Here is a 12,500-nt window from a genome sequence, read left to right as displayed (position 1 = left end):
GTAATAACATTCTCACGACCCTCTTCCCAACTGCTCCATAGTTATTACCACCACCACCAGTACTACAGTTACAACAAACACTAACAGAACCACACTACTACCACCACTATCACCACCACCATCACCACCAACCACCACCATCATCAGTACTACAGTTACAACAAACACTAACAGAAACAACACTACCACCATCACTACAACTATCACCACCACCACCACCACCACCACCACCACCACCACCACCTCCTCCACCACAATTACTACCACCGGTACAGCAATCACAACCACCTGCTTATTTCCAGCGCTATCACTACTTCCATGTCAATCACCATCACCATCATCACCACCACCACCACCACCACCACCCACCACCACCACCGACGCCGCCACCACCACTACCACCACCACTGCCGCCACCGCCGTCATCGCCACCGCCACTGTCACCATCGCCGCCAGCCTCTAACTACGGCTGTAGCCAATTAAAACCGATGACACTACCACCTACACTTCTCCAAATCCATCACCTCCTATCAGTCCAGTCCACTCCACTCCACCAGCACTGCAATGTCAATAGCAACAACTACACCAACAATATCAACATCTACCACCACCACAACCACCACCACTACTACTACTACTACAGCTACTACCACTACTACTACTACTACTACTACTACTACTACTACTACTACTACTACTACAGTGACTTTAACTGCCAGTCAGTTCGGTTCAACGGTTTTAAATAGAAATGATCAGCGAGCGTTATTGTTTTGTCTTTAGATTTACTTTTGATTACACTGTTTGTTGTTGCTGTTGTTGTTGTTGTAGTTGGTGGTGGTGGTGGTAGTAATGGTGGTAGTGTTTGATTACATTGTTTGATTTGTTTGTGTTGTTGTTGGTTCTGTTTGCTGTCGTATTGTTGCGTTGTACTCCATTGTTTTAAGTTTTGTACGTTTTGTATTATATATATATATATATATATATATATTATATATATATATTATAATATAGTGTAGATATATAATATATATACATTAGTAATTAAGGTATATAAGATATATTATATATTATATATTATATATATATATATATAACATTATATATATATGTGTAGATATATATAATATATACATAGATATATATGTATTATATATATATATACACACACACACACATATATATATATATATATATACACACACATATAAATACATATATATATACATATTATATATATTATATATATGATATATATATAATATACATTATATATATTATATACGTATACATATATACGTGTGTGTGTATATATACATATAGTGTGTATATATCTATTATATATATAGATATATATTATATATATATATTTAGAAATATACAGACACACACACATATATATACATACATATATACACCCACACTCGCATATACACACCGCACTTCCTCAGACAGTCTAAATATCAGGTAGAAACAATCCGACTGGGAAGACAACCGGTACAATTAGTGTTTACCCTGGAGTTATTGTCTATTGGCTGTTAGTAGTAGTAGCAGCAGTAGTGTATAGTAGTAGTAGTAGTAGTAGTAGTAGTAGTGTTGGTAGTAATAGTAGTAGTAGTAGTAGTAGTAGTAGTAGTAGTAGTAGTAGTAGTAGTAGTAGTAGTAGCTTCTGTAGTAATAGTAATAGTAGCTCGCCCGTAATTACTATGCTGAAACAACAAATGAAACGCCAAAAAAAAAAAAAAAGAGCGAGAGCAACAACCTCGCAAGAAATAGCAGCTTGCTGTTGTTGTGTACTTGTGTTGGGAAGTGAATATATTTAGGCCACTACAAACAAGACTGTAAGCTAGCATTCCGCTAGGCTTTTGTTTACATTCTCTATTGGTTGAAAGGTCAAATCAGACATGACTGAAGCAGCATTGAACATTTTAAATCGTACATAGGATATGAGGCTTTCTTTATGGAGGTGTAGAAAATAGTTGGTTTGAATTAATAGATAATCTTCACCATGTCCCCTTAACGGCTGCAACCAGTCGCTGTCGTTGTTTGTTCCTTTTCGAGCCATGCCTGGCTCATAAGGGCCGGTTTCCCGGTTTCTTGGCGTATAGGTTCCCCACCTGGATGGGACGCCGGTCCGTCGCAGGTGAGCTGCAAGATACAGGACCATAGAGTGAGAGAAAGTTGTGGCGAAAAAGTCAGCAGAAGTTTTGCCATTACCTTCTGCCGGAGCCGCGTGGAGCTTAGGTGTTTTGCTTATAAACACACACATTGGCCGGTCTGAGATTCGAACCCTCGATCCCTCGACCGCGAGCCCGCTGCTCTAACCACTGGGCCATGTGCCCCCAACCAGTCGCTGGGTTGTCATTGTAGACGTTTTTGTAACCAGTGTCGCCAATGGTCTCTGTTCTCTATCATGCGTAGCAAGCTCGCTATGTTGTGACTTGTCATTGAGCATTTTAAATTGTACATATGATATGAGGCTCCGTTACGGACATTTAGAAAATAGCTGGTTTGAATTAATAGATCTTCACCATGTTCCCTTAACAGATGCAACCAGTCGCTGGGTTGCTATTGTAGACACTTTCGTAGTCTGCAATGTCGCCACTGGTATCTGTTCTCTGTCATGCGTAACAGGCCCGCTATGTTGTGACTTGTCATTGAATATTGTAAATTGTACATATGATATGAGGCTTCGTTTCGGAGATTTAGAAAATAGTTGGTTTGAATTAATAGATAATCTTCATCATGTTCCCTTAACAGATGCAACCAGTCACTGTTTGTCCTCTCTGTATTTAGCCCCTTGTGAGTAGTAAAGAAATATGTATTTCATATCTTTACGTTCTGGGTACAACTTTGCCTTTCATCCTTTCGGGGTCGATAAATTAAGTACCAGTTGCGTACTGGTGTCGATCTAATCGACTGGTTTCCTCCCCCCAAATTTCGGGCCTTGTGCCTAGAGTAGAAAAGAAAACATTATTTTATATAAACGGTAAGTAGGCAATACAACTGAACGTAAAGCAAGACGTCAAATTTGGTAGAAGAAACCATCTGGATTAAGATTAATCTATAATAATTGAGCATTAGGGATAAAGTCAGCATAGAGAAGGTCTATTTTTGCATATAAGAAGACTTGGGTGTAATTTTTTTGAGGGATTTTTTTAAGGAAAAATGTGTCTTATGACATCAAATATGGTTTTCGAAATTTCAACAAGAGCAAAATGGTTGAGAAATTCCTGGTACATTATTGCTGTGTCTTGTAGTTGTATGTCACTTAGAGAGAGGGAATGAGAGAGAGAGAGAGAGAGAGAGAGAGGGGGGATAGAGAGACGGAAGGATGTGAGAGGGAGGGAGGATGTGAGAGAGAAGGACAGAGAGAAAGGGAAAGATAGAGAAAGTGGGAGAGTGAAGGAGAAAGACACGGAGAGAGGGAAAGAGAAAGAGAGAAATAGAGAGAGAGGTGGGAAGGATAGAGGGAGGGGAGGGGAGAGGGAGGGGAGGGAGAGAGGGAGAGAAGGATGGAGAAAGAGATGCAAAGAGATAAAGGGGGAGGAGAGAGAAACGGGAAAAGGTGTGGGGGGATGGAGGGAGAGAAGAGAAAGAGAATGAGAAAAAGAAGCTAAGAGAGAGGTAGAGATGGAAAGAAAGGAGAGAGAGAGAGAGAGAGAGGGAGAGAGAGCGGCTTCGAATGAGATGAGGGTTAAAGAGAGAGAGAGAGAGAGGGAGGACAGAGAGAGAGACAAAGAAAGAGAGAGAGAGAGAGAGGAGGAGAGAGAGAGAAATAGAGCTAGGATATCGTAGTAAATTTGTCATATCTGTTAGCTTCCAATATCTCTAAATATGGTAAACCAACCAAAGATTCCCCGACCAGTGGAACGCCAATTGTTTATCAATACAATTTAGTATGTTTGTTTGTGTATCTGTTTGTTTGTTTGTGTATCTGTGCGTGTGTATGCGTGTTCTTGTGTATGTGTGCGCATGCGTGTGCTTGTGTATGTGTGTTGTAGTAGTAGTAGTAGTTAAACGAATACCAAATATATCTGAATTCTATTTCATCTTCATATTCACGAAAGATACGACAACACAGTAACAGAATCAAATATACCAATAAAACAAACGCAACCGTGCCAATAGTTCCGTCCATCCATCGATCTACCCGTCCGTCTACCCATACACCCACCCGTCCTCCCAGCTATCCACCCGGCCATCCATAAAGCCTCCCGGCCACCCCACCCACCAACCCACCCACCAACGCCGTCTAACTATTCACCCACATACGATTCCAATGTCCATTCATGCGAGGATCGATAAATAGATCCACCCACCCATCCATTCATCCACCCTTCCACCTAGCTATGAACCCCCATCCATCCTTATATATATGTATACATAGATACGTACACACATCCGCGCCCTCGTTCGTATACGCTTCATTCCGCTAATCCACACACGCTTAATCATTCAGTCGATTGCAACATTCCCTAATCCATTCATTCATTCATTCATTCATTCATTCATGTATTTATCTATAAATACATCTATGTACGAATGTGTATGTGCTTGTGTGTATGTGCGTGCGTATACACATACACACACACACACACACACACCACACACATATATATATATATATATTATATATATATATATATATAACGCACACATACATATCATATGTGTCTGTGAGCGTGTGTGCGTGTATATATATAAAATAGTAATATATAATATATATAATATATATAATATATATATATATATATATATATATATATATATATATATATATATATATATATGCATATATATATATGCTATAAACAAATATATGTATATATATATGCAGACATATATATATGCATATATATGTATATATATGTATGTACATATATATATATACACATTTATGTATATATATATATGTATATATGTACATATATATAGTATATATGTTATATATACATATATATGTATATATATATATATATACACTATATGTTTATATATATTCTCTCTCTCTCTCTGTATATATATATATATATATATATATATATATACATACACACACAAACACACACACACATATACATACGCATATGACTTAATTTACGCGGTTATCAATAAATGCATGTATACATATTCATCCATATAGATAGATCGTTTGATAGATATAAACCAACATATTTGTGTAAGGACGTATATACACACACACGCACAGCTACACACACACATACACGCACATATCTCTAAATACATACCTACACATGTGAACATACACATACACACACGTAAACACTACATCTACGCATCCAACATGCATCCATACAAGCATTCATTTCGGCTAAATACTTAGTCTTCACGGACAGTAACGAAATATAACCACGCGCGCATTCATACACATGCGTGAATACACGCACAAACACACAGAAACGTACACACAGCATACATGCACTTAAACACAGACTCACACATACATACATACACTGAAATAAACAGTTACAACACAATCAAACCCATTCATACACATATAAACAAAATGCTTTCATACGCAAATGCACATATATACACATTCTTAATATTATACTAATAAGTATATACGCAAATCCACATATACATAAATGCATCCATTGCAAACACATACGCACAACCTTGTACACACATGGACACACATGTATAACCATGCATGCATGTAATACTTGTAGAATAGACAAATGGTTGGTATATGCAACGAGTCATTGAATTTAAGATGAATACCAACTTTACGATTAACGCCGCAACTATCAGCTTTGTTAAATAACTGGTTATTCTTCTGATCTCATTTATTAAAGAAGAAGAAGCCTTTTATATAGAAATCTTAGCGATATTAGTCTCAAACCTGCATTCAACATGCAGATAATTGCTACAAACAACATGGCTGCCACAGCAACATCAATAATAAGTTGAGAGAGAGAGAAAAGAAACGCGGCAAAAAATAAACAACATGGCAAATGATAAAGAGAATCTTGTTAGCTGCATTCGTGGAAGAAATTGAAACTCTAAAGTACATTTGAGGTTGATGAATTCATAGTCGGCTGTTCTCTTTTTTCCTTATTATTTTCAAACGCTGGTTCCATTTTGGGATTCTTTTTAGGCTGTTTTTGCTGGTGTGTGGTGTAATTAATTATTTGTTTGTCTGCAAGTGATAAATATCGCCACCTATCAACGAAATTTGTTTCCTATCTTTTAAAATCGATGAAAGCAATCTTTTAAAATCTTCTTTCTTTTTTTTTTAAATTTTAAAATCAGTAATGACTTATGGAATTGCTCGAAAATGCCACCCGCCGCAAGAAAAGAATCCAGCTGTTTGCTTATGAGGTGTAACAATAACAGACTGCGACGTATTACATCCTCAAATGAAATATTTCACAACAAAACAGCTTTACTCAAAAGGGAACATATTGGGGGTTTGATGATTATAAATTTTATTCTACAAAAAAGAGACAAAAAACCCCCGAAACAAACAAGCGGAAAAACAAACAAAACAAAAATAAAAAAAACAAAACAAACCTAGTAACTTAGTGATTCGGTAAAACAGACAATAGAATAAATATCAGATAAAGAACTAGGGCCGAGAGACAGATGTGTGGGTATCTATGGATATGTGTGTATTTTGAGTGTGTTTATAGATTTGTGTCTCTGTGTGAATATTTGTATCTGTGTGTAGGACTATGTATTTATGTATATCTATCCCTCTCTCTCTTTCGCTCTCTCAAGGCTGACACACAACGAATAAGTTTGATTAAAAACTTCAAAGTGACACCCCAGCATGGCCGCAATCCAATGATTGAAACAAGTAAAAGGTAAAAGATGGAGAAATTTTGGTCTTCTGAAGAAAACTATTGAATAACGAAAATGATGATGAGTCGAGTGCACAAAGCAATAGTAACTACATTGTTCCAAAAAATAAGAACTAAACATTGGACGTATTCGTAATTATGTTACTAGCTTAACAAAATCCAAGCTAAAGGTAAAAGGAATCGAACATATTTCCAGGTCACACCTGAAGATGACACCATCAGTTGTCTCCAACTACTTCAATGTGAACTTCTAGTACCAGTGACCTTTTACGTTATCTTGCCGTCAAGCCCAACAGTCGCAACAATTAGTGCATTACGAATCGGTATGTGAAGAATATGCGGTACCTTGGGCAAGTATCTTCTACCACGATACCTAACCGGCCAATGCCTGGGACTCATGTTTCGGGGATGGCCATCGCTGATAACTTGTCTTCTTTCTTTCTTTCATTCGTCCTTTCTTTCTTTCTTCCTCCCTCCCTTTCTTTCTTTCTTTCTTTCTTTTTTCTTTCTTTCTTTCCTTCTTTCTTTCTTTCTCTTTCTTTCTTTCTTTCTTTCTTCCTTCCTTTTTCCTTTCTTCTTTCTTTCTTTCTTTTTTCCTTCCTTCTTTTTTTTCCTTTCTTCTTTCTTCCTTCCTTCCTTCCTTCCTTCCTTCCTTCATCATTCCTTTCATTCATCTTCTTTCTTCTTTCTTTCTTTCGTCCTTTCTTTCTTCCTTCTTCTTTCTTCTTTCCTTCTTCTTTCTTCTTTCCTTCTTCTTTCTTTCCTCCTTCCTTTCTTCCTTTCTTCCTTCTTTCCTTCCTCTCTTTCTTACTTTCTTTCTTTCGTTCTTTCTTTCTTTCATTCTTCCTTTCCTTCTTTCCTTCCTTCCTTCCTTCCTTCCTTTCATTTCCTTTTTTCAGCGACCACGTAACCTACAGTGGTTTTTTAATGCCAGTAAGTGACTCTTATATTTCGTTGCAGACGCGGTATTCCTTTTCTTGTTTTGCATTGAAGTGCTCGTTCCGGACAGCACCTTAATTGTCTACTTTCGTGCACACAGTCAATTCAGATCGGCTGTTCGTTCATTCACTCATTCATTCATTCATTCATTCATTCATTCATTCAATCATTCAGTCACACATACACATATATACATGCATTAACACACACACATACACACATATGTGTGTGTGTGTGCGCGTGTGCGTGTGTATACAAACATACATACATACATACATATACACATGCGCACACGCGTAGAAACTGTACTGCCACAAACAACCATGTCACGCACATGAACTCTTGCACAAACCTCTCTCTCTCTCTCTCTCTTCCCATCAAATACAGTCACTCCTTTGCTCTCTCTCTCTTTCTCTCTCTCTTTCCCGCACACACCCTCACACACTCATACACACACACATCCACACACACACTCACACAAACTCACGTGCAAATAAAAAACGCAAATTTAATCTTAAGCGCGTTTTCTCCCATTATTCACACCCACGTCCATGCACGCATGCGCACGCACACACACACGCTAAAAATGCTTACATGCACAACTCCACCCCAGCACATATGAAAACCACACACGTACAGAGAATGGCAGAAATAATCTTATACGAGCTGCATGGTGTCCAGACCCTGGGTTGTCTTAATTTAGCTGCCCACTTTTGCAGTGCTGAATTAAGATGGAGCGTCCAGCCCCTAATTGTAGCAACCACGTCAGCATGAATATCCTTAGGGGTTAAACCGTTTTTCTGTGGAGGCACCTGGCCTAGTGGTTAGAGTAGCGGACTCGCGGTTGAGGGATCGTGGGTTCGAATCTCAGACCGGGCGATGTGTGTGTTTATGAGCGAAACACCTAAGCTCCACACGGCTCCGGCAGAAGGTAATGGCGAACTTCTGCTGACTATTTCGCCACAACTTTCTCTCATTCTTTACTCCTGCATCTTGCTGCTCACCTGCGACGGACCGGCGTTCCGTCCAGGTGGGGAACCTATACTCCAAGAAAACCGGGAAACCGGGTCTTATGAGCCAGATGTGGCTCGAGAAGGAACAAACAACAAAACCCTTTTTCTGCAAGTACTTGATAATACCACGATACTAAATTTTATCGATTTTTAAGAGAAGTCGCTACTAGTTACTTTTGAAGTCTTTGAACAATCGGTTTACCTGGAAAGAAACAATGTAGCTATTAATAAGAAGAGCTGAAATTAATGCTTGGAAGATTGCACAGCTCCAACATCACCCTTTCATAGTTAGTTTATAAACTTTTCAGTCCACCCTCGTATACTTTAAATCGTCCCCGTGCTAGTCACACATAAAAATATCCACACACCCGTCGGACTTTCACACTTACATCGATAATCACACGTACTCACACAGAAACTTAGAACTTCGAAACAAGCTGTTTTTCTGCCTGTACGCCAGTCTCTCTGTCAGCCTGTCTGCCTGTCACACACACACAATCACTCCCTCTCTCTCTCTCTCTCTCTCTCTCTCTCTCTTTCTTTCTTTCTCTCTGTCACACACACGCACACACAAACACATACACGCGCGCACACGTGCAGATGATAGCGCTAATAACCAACACATACATACACACATCCTCAGAAGCAAAATTACAACTAAGAAACAATCTCTCTCTTTCTTCTTCTATCTCTTCCTCTCCTTCTTACTTCTCTCACGTTCTCCCCACCCTCTCTATCTCTCTCTCTCTCTCACTCTCTCTCTCTCTCTGACACTCACGCTTGTTCGCACACTGATGCAAATACGCACACAGACTTAGAAAGAGGGACACACACACACACACACACACACAAACACAACATACACATATACACTCACACACACATACAAGCACAAACACATACACACGAGCACACGAGCACAGACAGACCCAAGCCCATGCACACACAGATACACACACGCACAAACACACGCGGATATACAATAACACATAGACCTACACTCACACACATACACGTAAACATAAACACACGCATACACATACACATACACACACTCTCTTTCTCTGTCTCTGTCTGTCTGTCTGTCTGTCTCTCTCTCTCTCATACACACACACACACTGAAAATAATTTCTTGATATCTTGTATACAAACTTACCCTCTCCTCTGACTGTATCTCCATCGCACTCCCTTTCTTACACCGCTCTCTCTCTGTCTCTCTCTCTCTGTCTGTCTGTCTGTCTGTCTGTCTCTCTCTCTCTCTCTCTCTCTCTCTCTCTCTCACACACACATACTGAAAATAATTTCTTGATATCTTGTATACAAACTTACCCTCTCTTCTGACTGTATCTCCATCGCACTCCCTTTCTTACACCGCTCTCTCTCTGTCTCTCTCTGTCTATCTCTCTCTGTCTGTCTGTCTGTCTGTCTGTCTGTCTGTCTGTCTGTCTGTCTGTCTCTGTCTCTCTCTCTCTTGCTTGCTTAGGTAGACCATCATTAATGTCTATAAATTGCGGTGTTTAACTGTGAAAGGACACAAGACAAAATGGATAACATTATGAGAGGGAAGAACACATTTCCTGCTGTGAAATATCGCACCGTTGGTCATTAAACTGTCCACACGTCTGGAGACATCATTTTAAGTCAATGGACCTCACTCTGAGACATTGTTCGCTTCGATTTCATATATATATATATATATATATATATATATATATATCTATATATATATATATAATATATATATATATATATATATATACAGCAAATATCACACACATATATGAGTAAATGCATGTATATATATTATATATATATATATATATATGTAAAAGCTATAACAATCTGTCTGTGTGTAACTATTCATATAAATATATATATATATATGTGTATACATGTATAGATATATGTGTATTTATATGTGTGTATATATATATAAGAACGTGGGGAAGAGCTGTAACAGGAAATAATAATGATAATGATGATCGTAATGGTGATCGTGATGATGATGATGATGATGATGATTATATATGATGACAATCATATTAATAATAATAATGATAATAATAATAATAATGATAGTAATAATGATAATAATAATAATAGTACTACTACTACTACTACTACTACTACTACTACTAATAATAATAATAATAATAATAATAAAAATAAATATACTACACTACTACTACTACTACTAATAATAATAATAATAATAATTATAAGAAGAAAAAGAAGAAGAAGAAGAAAAAGATGATGTTGATAACGATGATAATATTGTTTATGATGATGTCAATGATGATGATGATGATGATGATGTTAATTTCTTTATTAATCACAAGCGCTAAAAGACTAACGAATGACAATATAAAAATGACAATATACTTAACCGACTGAGGAAGTCACATAGATCGTGTAGACGGTAGCGATACGAAAAGCAATAGACAGCATCAATATTTTAGCAGTACCCTCATTAACAAACGTACCACATGCTGTTCTATTAAGAATGAATTCGTCCTCATTGGGCTGCGACGGACAACATTTGGTGTTTGTAGTTGACGAAGCAGAACAACGCAGAAATGCATGCGCTTTTGGAGAATATTGTCTTGGGATTATTTCCGCATCGGTAGGTATTCTCACATCCAAATGCTCTCGAACGTCTCAAATTTGACTTTAGGTTTGCACCATTATCTTTTCCTAAGTTATTTTGTTTTTGCAAATAGATATGCAACACGAAATTTTGTCTTAACAGGTCGCGGTATCAAAGCGACGAAAATATTTTGACAAATTAAATTTAAATGTTGAAGTGAATCTAAGGGTTTTTGTGTGTTTCTTAAATGGCTTATAAACTCCTTCCACGCTGCAATTGTTTTCGTTCAAGCACACGATCTCAGATCAGGTCACATGCTATGCAAGTACATCTCTGTAAATAGATAATTTTAAAGAAAAATATTTCTTCACATATTGTGGCTGTATCAAGCACAACTTAACGAGTAAACATTAAACATAATACTTATGTTTTTGTAAACATGTCTTCTATTTACGTATTTTAAATTTGTAAAAATCAATGGTTTGCGCTTTTAGAGATTGTTCTGTTGGGACTATTTTGTTGCGTTAATAATGCTGCTTGTAGCTTTAATTTGAAATAGAATGGAAGTTATGCGTTTATTTTCCTTGGAAATAGCATTTAGATATAATCTTTTAACTATTTCGATAGCGAGTGAGTTAATTAAAATTGACAATTATGATATTGTTAGATAAGCATCGATAAATACACTAACTCACTCACACACATAACCCCTACCTATCCTTCACGTATACAATCCTCACAGTCTACAAGGAGTAGATAAAAAATACGAAAACGTGCATACAAAATATACACATACATTTTGGGTTGGCAACTAAGTTCCTGCCGTTTTTTAAAATTTAATTTTCTTAAAAGGTTTAATTAAAAAAAATAACAATTAATTAATCAATAATGTATTCACCCTCATTGTTTACAGATTCTTCGCAACGTTCAACAAGATTTTCAATACTTCGTTGGTAGAAATCACTCGATTTCGACTCGAAAAATTGTTCCAGCCAAGCTCTCAATTCTGCATCAGTATTGAACAAAACTCCGCGCATAGCATTTGAAAGAGATCGAAAGAGGTGAAAATCCGTTGGTGCCAAATCAAGAGAGTACGGCAGGTGTGGCAGCAGTTCCCAGCCATGCGTTTGAATG

This window comes from Octopus sinensis, unplaced genomic scaffold (assembly GCF_006345805.1).
Source record: "Octopus sinensis unplaced genomic scaffold, ASM634580v1 Contig04537, whole genome shotgun sequence".
Classification (NCBI taxonomy): domain Eukaryota; kingdom Metazoa; phylum Mollusca; class Cephalopoda; order Octopoda; family Octopodidae; genus Octopus; species Octopus sinensis.
The sequence above is the reverse complement of the archived record's forward strand: the minus strand, read 5'-3'. Positions refer to the sequence as shown.